This window comes from Euwallacea similis, chromosome 13, assembly GCF_039881205.1.
Source record: "Euwallacea similis isolate ESF13 chromosome 13, ESF131.1, whole genome shotgun sequence".
NCBI lineage: Eukaryota > Metazoa > Arthropoda > Insecta > Coleoptera > Curculionidae > Euwallacea > Euwallacea similis.
This window is the reverse complement of record NC_089621.1, coordinates 2,762,331-2,772,544: the sequence shown is the minus strand read 5'-3', so window position 1 is coordinate 2,772,544 and position 10,214 is coordinate 2,762,331.

Here is a 10,214-nt window from a genome sequence, read left to right as displayed (position 1 = left end):
GGATGTCTAGGCGAATCCTGGACAAAGGAGATTAACATAGGAAATCAACTTTTATTTTTTGCATCTGCACAGTTTATCCAATTGAAAAACTTTTACATGGAAGTCACAGTACTCAAGACTGGCCACCATTTCGCATTTTTTCAATCTCCTAATTAGAAACGTTTTGACTCAAAACGCCTTCAACTTTAAAAAATTTGAATATCTCGCGTAATCGTTCGAGACCACGATTGGTCAGAGTTAAGGTCAGAATTAAATAAAAACTATGTCGGCAAGAACATAAGCATAAAAACCCCATGTTAAATGAATTTTCTCTTTTTCCTAATTTCTAAGTAATTTTTAACTTGTTTATGAGTTAATTCAGTAAAAAATCCATAGAAAACCTGAGGATAATTATCATATGGCCTGCTTTTTGTTGTTGTCGACTTTGTGTTTGGTTAATTCTGGCTTTGACTCTGACCAATCGTGGCCTCGAACGGCCACGTGGGACATTCAAATTTTGAAATTTGGAGGCTTTTTGAGCCAAAACAATTCTAATTAAAAGACTGGAAAAATTGCGGAATGTCGGTCAGTATTAAGCACTATGGCCTCCATGTAACAGTTTTTAAACTGGATAATCTGTACAGGCGCAAAAAAATAAAAACCGATTTCTTATGTTAATCTTCTATGTCCAGGGTTCGCCTGTAAATAGGCAAGAAAGTATATTTTTATTACATACGGAAGTAGATAAGGAAATAAATCGTCTATTCAGTGATTCAGTTCCGTTTTCAAATATCAAAAATCCCCCAAAATCATTATCAAGAAATTCTGGAGTTACTGGCGTGGATGCTCCGAGAAACCCCAACTCTCGATGACGATTTTTTTTCCTCCTCACAGGTCTATTATGTTAAGTTTGCGGTTTAAACATTTTGAATTTTGACACGGTAACTCCCGAAGCAAGCATTTTTGATGTACATTTTGATCAGCGTGCTTGAACCAATTCTCTGAGAATGAGTCACTTGATAGATTCTCTGATGAATATATTAATTTGATTTCTAAGCACTAAGAAAACCTTCAAACAAAATCAAGAATGCGTTCTCAAGCGTATTCATGAATGCGTTCATTTGACATTTTCATTTCCTTGGTGAAACGATGTTGTTCATTAATGAACGCGAGCTTCTCTTTTCGCTAGATTTATGACGAAGCCGAAAGGTTAGTATTATGAGCGCGGAATATGTGTTTATTTGTAAAATTTATTAGCACTTGCACAAAGGCGATAAATATGCCTTGTAAATCGTACATAGAAAGTGTCTAAATTTATGTAGCTGAAAAAGGACTGAATGTCAGAGATTCACACGAAGCTAAATAAGAGGGTTTAAAAGAAATTAGAGCTTTTTCTGGTGTGATTTACACGGCTTTAAAATTTCGAAGATTTGACGCCAATAATTTACATTTTATCCTCCGGTTGTGCCTTTCTTCTTGTTTATATCATTAAACGTCTTTTAAATTTATTATGGGAAAGGTGAGAGCACCCAGACGTACCTTTTGAGATTTTTGCTTTTATTTTTCTTTGGCCTTATATGTGGATGAAAATTTATTCGCTGCATTGCAATATGAATCATGCGATATCAAAATTACGCGTAACATAAATTTCTGGCTTCACGTGTGTATACGGTTACGGTTCAGAAAGAATGTTTCTGAGATAATTGACCAGAATAGATGTCTTGTTATACCTAATGTTACTTGTTGTGATTAAGTGCAAGAAATTAATCACTTGTTGAGTCCAACCTTGAAAAATTTACGCCACCTGCCTAACAATTACTCCTGTAAAAATAGTACTCTTGATGATGGAAACACTTGACAATATTACTCATTTTGGTAACTATTTAAGTGAGACATTCTTCCGAAGAGGGAAAATAGCTGTCAGCCCTAAACGGACAGTCCTTGATGAATAGATCAGATTGATGTTAACCCATCACTCATCCGCCCATCAATCCTTTCCATTAGCTTTTGTCGGCTCGTCTTCACTCTGACCTCCATTTCGGACAATGTACATGAAGAATCGCCCGTGCCTGGTCCAGCAGACCATTGCGGAAAAAATCATTTATTATTTAACTTATTAATATTGTCATACAGTGAGTCACAGATTGGAACATCTTCAAGTTAAGCACCATTACATCACGACCGTTTTCGCTTCGCTTGACTGATGGCATCAAATTCGAAACGTATTTGTTCTGCCCATTAACAGTTCGAATGATTTATTTGAGGTACGCGGCCTGAACATTGTGGCCCTAATAACAATAACACTTTATGAAAAGATATACCTGTAAATCTTCAAGAGCCCGTAAAACTACATAAAAATTAACACCCGACATCTGTAAGCGATTCAAGATCATAATGAACAATGACCCTTTATTTCAATAGCGGTTTTTGGTCTGTATGTTCAGTATTCCTTGTGCAAAAGGAATTTACTTCCCAAGGAATTTCTTATCAAAGGAAACTAAGTTTCTAAAATCTGTGATTTAAGGAGTTTCTGAATAAATTTGGGGGCAAGAAAGTTGGAGAAAATTGGACAGTTTTGAACTGGGAATAAAGCTTTAGAACTTCCATAAGCCACTATCTTGAATTCTGGGAGGTTACTACGACTATTAAGGGAGTGTTTCTCGTCTGCACTTATTACTAGAATGACAATAAAACGATTTTTACTTGGAGTACTCAGATAAATCGAGGGATGAAAGAGGCGTAACTGGTAGCGATGAAGCCTCAAGCAACTGCTGCTCGGCACCCACAAATGCTCCAAACAGAGCAACTGCGCACGCGTTAATTGGACTAATCGACATCGGCGAAGCAGCCATTTTTAAATAGCACGTATAACAAGAATTTGACAGAGTCCTTACTGGTAGTTTAAATCGTTAATTTCTGTCAAGTAGGCTTTGCAAACAAAACAGCAACGTTTGACTGTTGACTCTGGACCTCCACACGTCTCGCTCGTAAAAAACACCAAATTGCGAACGAACTTTTGGAAAAATATTATAAAATGGTACGTTAAATTAGGGGTTAATTTCACAAGTACCTGAGAAGTGTTTGTTTCAGGCCATGGCGAATTGACGACAGGGAAAAATCGGGTTTTCAAAACTCGATTAGCTTGATAGTTCGGGTCGCCGAAGATGCACAATGGTTGAGTAAAAGCCTTGGTCGGGTGGAGCTAAACCTTAAGGTAAATAAATAACAGTTGATATAAAGCGTGGCAAAAAGTGCGAAATTTTATGAAATATTTTCTTAAAATCCTACTTACTTGCAAAGACATCTAGAAAGGAAGGAGAAAACTGATTAAAACTGAGGACTGATTTGGTTTTCCATTTGGGTAATTTTAGGAGTCTCAGTCCAAATCTCACAAAGAGTCTCAATTGAATTTCAAGTGTGAGATTTATGAAATTAACAAAAGCTTATTCTAAAAATGACTAAATTTTAGAAAACTTTCCTTCTACAATACGGGTTGTATTTTCGCTCCTTAAACAGATATACCTACGACTTAAAAGGCATGAAACCAGTCTTCCTATAGAGGAAATACTTATATGAGGTCAATTTGGACTCTTCAGTGAATTCCGAGACATCATTCATACCGAGCAATTTATGATGATGCAAAAACCACGTGTGCATAATGGCATAATGTAACACTGACCCATTTGCTTAAAAACTTCTAAGAGTATTAAAACAGATGGTCGATGAAGACTGCTTACAATTATTATGTAACATAATTTCCCTCCATTTATAACTGGGCAATAATTGTTATGAAGAAAAATTTCTGACTTTAGTGATTGTCTAAAAACTGCACAGTACCTACTAGCAAAATGTAAATCAGTACCTTGGCTTGTGGTTAGCACCTCATCAATATCGAACCGTAATAACATTTTCGATTCCTATGGCTTTGACTTCAATTACCTGCTATTGAATAATGTATTGCAATTGTACTCGTGTAATTGAAAAGCTGCATCTTCAACGAATCATCAATCAGCGTGTCAGTCACTCTCGGTAATACTTCATGCGGCAGTAGCAAAGAAGTCGTGTCATTAGACATTTTGCATCGCTTAAAAATGTCCTACTAATTAAAGAAAACCATTAATATCTGGGTGGCTAAATTAGTAAACCATCAGATGACCGGACGGAGCATACAGACAATGCAAGATCTCATGTGCAAATGAGCGACGTGTGTGGTTTGAAGAAGGGTCTCAGAGCCTCTAAACTGGACGGTGTCATCGATGGGTAAAGTGAATAAGTTGTTAAAGAATTGGGGGTTTCCACCAGCGGAATGTTGAGCTGGCTGATATCCTAAATCAAACAGCAGGAATAGATCTTAGAACCAATGCAGAGTGATAAAGACAAGAGATTTGAACCGTCTCCTACTGGCCAGAAGGACAGTTTACGAGGAACAAATTGGAGGAATTAGCGCAACATTGGCGAGAAGACCTTTCTCTTCAGCTAACGAAGAACGGATTGTTATGGCACGTCGAACACCTCTCGCATTATGCCAGTTTAGTCTTGAAGAGATTAGGAACAGGTTATGTCGGGTGCCACTCCCTCGACGCAGTCACACAACAATGTGTCGTGCTGCTCTTGTTGTTTTCTTCGTGCCCCGGTGATGCCGTTTAGGTACTTTGAATTTATACCGGGCGCGGTCAAGAACCATCTCTCGGATTCATCATCTAGAAAATGCTCTAGAAAACTCATATCGCTTCTTTCTGTCTGAATCTCTATAACATAATTGCTACAAACTTCATTTGCCTGAGCTACAGAGGCAAAAATGGAGATCTGTCTGCCCAGTTTAAAAAAGGACCCTGTATAATTCTGATACACAAACAGAGAACAAACGGTCCAAGTGAAGAAAATTTACATCCAATCTGTTATTATGCTTTCGCGTTCGATTGAAACAAGTTCTCAGGAAAAAGGGATGGGTCCGTCTAGCTTTAAATAAGTTATGGCGATTGTTTGAAATTTTTGTTGTTATGATTATATAACTTCTTATCTCGAATCATCTTGGAAATTTGTGAAATGACTTTCATAAAAAGCAAGAAGGCACAGACTTGAAGATGCAATTTCCCCTGACTTGCGGAGTTTATTGACAAGCTAATAAGCAAAGCAAAGAAACTCTGACTTTTGTAGGCGCTATATAGAAAAATTCATGATTTTGTATACGGAATACGGATCATTTGAAAAAACCGGTAACAATCCGCAATGAACGCTGTAACGAAGAAGAAGAACATGTAACGTTATCGGTTACTGAAAATGCATATAATGCAAGAGTTGAGCAAGAATATCCATTACATAGATTTCGTGGAAGATGGATAGGCACCCCCTCGGAACATCCTTGGCCAATCCGTTCTCCGGACATAACCCCTTTAGATTTTTTTCATTCAAGCTGTAATCCCCATAGTTTCAATGTATCTTTGGATGCGCACACACCCGAGAGTCATAAGATTTTTAATAGGAATTCGATAAGGAAATTTCGAAATTTTTGCAAAAATCTTTCTATTCTGCAAAAATCCCTTGTCGTGCGAAAAGTCTTGCCGAAAGTTAACATGATAATCGAATGTGAATCGAAATCGAGATTTCCAGAATCTGGCCACTGAATTCCATTTCTTCCCGATTTCAATGTGCCAGGGTCATAAGCAAAGAAATCTACGAGGATTGAAGGAAAGCGTAAAATTGTTGTCCAAAAACTAAACCTCAAAGCAACTGTGAGTTTTAAAAATTTATCTTGAGTTGCGGCCCTGAAGTGTGGTAAATTAATGACCAAAATTCGAGCTATAATATCTCATGATTTCGATGTAATAATAACCAGAATAGCCTTTGGGGACAATTTTGATGATCGTCTTGACCCTGAATAAATGTAGCAAATTAATGATATTTTTAATAGCAGATAAGGCTCTGAAAGAGGCTAGAAATTAGGTAGATCCTGGGTATGACTTGACGTAACGTCATTTCATGCTCTTTTTTGAGCTTTGGTTGACCTTCGCATCCTAGTGGTCGGTGATGAATTATCCAGTGATGCTAACCAACCTTACAGCAATGGCCGTTTGAAGGTTCAAACCCGATAATTTCAAAACGACTGCCATGAATGGCATCATGGCACTCTCCTGTCACAATATTACTCTCAACTTGATATATCGTCGATATTTATATAATCTCGACTGGTACTACCCCGGGTACAAGCGAGAGGAATTCGCGAAGCGTGAAGAATTTTGTGTTAAATCGCTCAATGATCCGGTCTGGCCCGGTACCATGTGCATACCATGCATTGCCCAGCCGCGACGAAATACTAAATGGCGGTTTAACGTATTTATTACCACGTACGTGACGTTTTTGGAGGGATTTGTTAGTACCACGATCAAATTAAGAAATTTGAACTGATTTATCTGGGCATCTAGGGAAATTAGGTGAATACGTCAAATTGCTCATAGTTAATTTAAATCCAGTATGTTGCCAATAAAAACGATTTATCATTAAGGCAAGCCCCGCGTAGGCGGAAGTCCACATATGCATATAATGTAAATTTGACTTAATCTGGGTCAAATTGAATCTCGCTTGTAATATTCTCCAGTTGAGCAGTGCTCACTTCACTTTTCGTATCTACACGTAATTACGACGAATCAACGTTGGTCACTCCATATGTGGCTGCGGAGGTTAAGCGAAGAGTATCTCGAAACGTGCAATGCAAATAAAGTCACCGGTGAGTCCAGGTTAATGCAAGTTGCAAAACGTGAATGTGAAATCGAATGAAAATAAGATAAGTGTAATGATTATGCAAAACTAAAATCAACATATGCTCACCTACATTATGACTTGGCCTTGCACAATAATAACAAACCAATACTAATGGTTCGATGGTTATTATGGGTACCCATTTATGTTGTTACCTTCTTTGGTTTTTTGATGAGCAGCATTTCCAATGATCGAAATGAAAAGTGCGATTTCAAGCGGCCAAGATTTTTTGCATGGAAGTACACGCCTCAAAGTGCGTCATGCGCATGCATACTAATGGTGAAAAAAACACGTCATTATTCAGCTACCAGAATTATAGTCATTCTGATTTTAAATTCAAATTAAAACGGTTTTAATTGTTATGAAAATTTCATTATGTATTTTTTGTCGTTGTAACCTTTTTAATCGAAATGCAACACGTACTGCCCACTTGTGATAGTTTCATTCAAGTACGCGGCCCACCTGCCCTAGTCAATAGGAAACTTTATTAATTATTTATTTATTTATGTTGACACTTTGAGGCTTTTTCGGTTACGACACAGTCCAATCACAATAATACATTATCTTCGGAATGCGTATCATGTCATTACGTTGCTTTGTGAGACTGTGTTATTCGATTCGGCAGGATGATGATTCGGAAATCAAAGCCAAAATTTCGTAGAATTTAGAAAATTTCACGTCACGTGCGCCAAAAGGTACGTTCTAAACACCGAAATTGAAATGTGCGAGTCGAGATATTCCCAAAAAATGAGATTTACAACCTAATCTACGCCAAATAGCTATTCTACAAACTAAAATGGGCCAGTACACACTTGACCATGTTTTCCATACTGAAGCAGGCTATTGAGGTAACTCGACGATCCCTTTGATAAAATGCCGCCTGATGTTGCTGTTGAGTCAGCTAGAAATCGGCCGACTCAATGGACACAAGAGAAGATACAGTCGGCAGACACAATTTCCATCAATTGCATTCAGGTTTGTACGGGCTCAACACAATTCCAGATATACTGCATGCTGCATTTTTCTAAATCAAATACTCATTGGATTTTTTTTTCTACTTTCAATTCCGTTTATTGCATTATTAAGTTCGCGATGGAAATACCATTAGCAAGAATGAACATTTGATCTGAATGATGTTCAGTGTTGTTCCGGCTCTCACTTGTGCTCTTTGGAGTTTCGATATACTTCTTCAATTATTAATTTTTTGGAATTTCAATCTGCTTTTTGGTTTGCTTTTTTCTACGTCTTTGGATTCATGCTACTCCTTTTTGATTTGGTTTACTGATTCATTGTAAAAAAGCTTTATTAAATCTAAGCTCATACCAACAACCTTCTTACGTTGTATTTCAACATTTGAGTCTTGCTGACTGTTAAACTGAATCTTCTAAAGCACGTGAGCACAAAACGATAGCCCCGTCAGCAAAGACAAAGCCCTTGTTGCCCCAATCTAATCTCCATCATATTCGATTACAATCTGGTTACGTGCACGTCTCGTGTCAAGCCAGCCCCCTCTCGGCCTCACCAGTAATTTTTTTCAATTGCCGCTTTTTTTTTATTTGAAGAAAGCCATGTTACCATTTTCTAATAAAATTTTATAATTTTTGGGAACCGTTTGTTGCTGCAATCACAAAATCTTTTACTTCGTGTTATACATATGTAGAGTCAGAATTTGATGGATGAAAATTGGGTGTTTGATGGACCATTTGTGTAGGAATTAATGTTGGATTTGAGAACGTAGCTGCGTGGTATTAGAGACCCCAGAGCCGTTTTTCCTTATCGCACGGTATATCGGTGACTGGTCAGAAAACACGGACGAGGTCCATTCATCTACTTTAGCCTGTCGCCGAGTGCACTATCTCGCATCTCTCACTTATCGTCCCCGGCTACTTAAAGCAACTTTCGTTAAACTCTCTACCCGGTGTCCCTGGAAATTCCTCGGACTTTTCTGAATCGCCCTATATATGTTAAAACTTGAAACAAACATAACCGTACCACATGCAAGCTAAAAACGGTAGTGAAGTCACGTTTCAGCCAATACAATCAATATTTTATGGTGTAATACTGAGTGTTTTATTTCTTTTCTCGTTACAAGCTTGACAAGTCGCCATTAGAATTGTCATGCTGCGAGTAAATTCCGATAACTTAGAACAATAGCGTTGGTAACTGGGTACTCGTAAACTTTGGCGTAGGGTCAGCTATAGTAAATTAAGTTCCTGCTACTTTTAGACGAATTTCCAACTGTAAACTGAATGGGCGCAGCGGAGAGAAAAAAAGTCGTGACTAAACTTTTCATTACCCATAATTGAGGTCCGGCCAAAGGGGCCAACGGGTCAATGGTCATTTTGTCTCGTGGCACGAGCATCAGTTCTAAAAAATGTCTCTATCGTTATCTACTAGCATCTTTCAGAGATAAATTGTGGGCAATAAAATAGAGATCTTAAAGAAATCTTCTACCAACAACTATAAGAAAATCATGAGAGAGATTACGAATTCGTGTCCTATAAAGCAGTGCTTTTTAGTTTTTACTGTCTTGAGCCCTTGGAGAAAAATAACTGTTGGAACTAAATTGCTTGCTGGAAGGCACATAGGAGCCAAAAAAAGCAAATCTACGAAAAATAGCAGATTAACAAGTACCACACTTAATCTTCGAAATTTCTTCAAATTGCCCTAGAAGGAGACGATTTTGCGAACTCTTCAATGCACTGGACGTTAATTTATAACAGCGAAGGACAAAGGTTCAAGGAATTTCTTTCGCACACAAATGGATCGAATCTGGTTGTTTACATCCTAGTTTCCATTGGAGCAACAATGAGTTTGACCAGTGAGCGTTACTATATTTTTACGACCCGTCGCTCTGGTAAAAATAACGCCCGTTAATTTCCTAACCGCTCTTAGTGAAGTAATTGGGCCTAACATTATTCTTCTCGCAGATAGAAGATTAAACAAACATCATTTGTGCGTAAAACGTTATACGTCCTGCGGGCCAAAAAAAGGGTTGGCCCGTGAGCGAATAAAGACCCTCGTATGGGACCTTAATCTTCGCCCGATTCCAGGTTAGTTCAGGTTATTGTTTTAAGAAGGTCAAAGACCTGTCCACGTTGTGACCCCTGGGTGCCTCCTCCCCCGAGTCCGGGGAACCAACCCCGTAGGAAGGAGAGAGAGATGACAGGCGTGGAAGGTCGAATGATGGATATGCGATGGGTTAACCCGAAGAGTACTTGGCGCTGAGACCACGGATCTGTAATTTGAAAGGGTACAAAACGAGCACGGGGAGGCTCGCAGCCATCAGGATAGATTTATCCCTGATCCAATAATCAGGGCTTCGCACAGGGCGTCACACTTCAGACGCGAGATTGATCTGCTTTCAGATTAGATTAGGCAAGTAAACTCCTCGCATTCAATCGAGATGTATAATTTATGTCTTATACGAAATATCCGCATTTGCCTAATTTTCCATAATTTCCCTCTAATATGTCTAC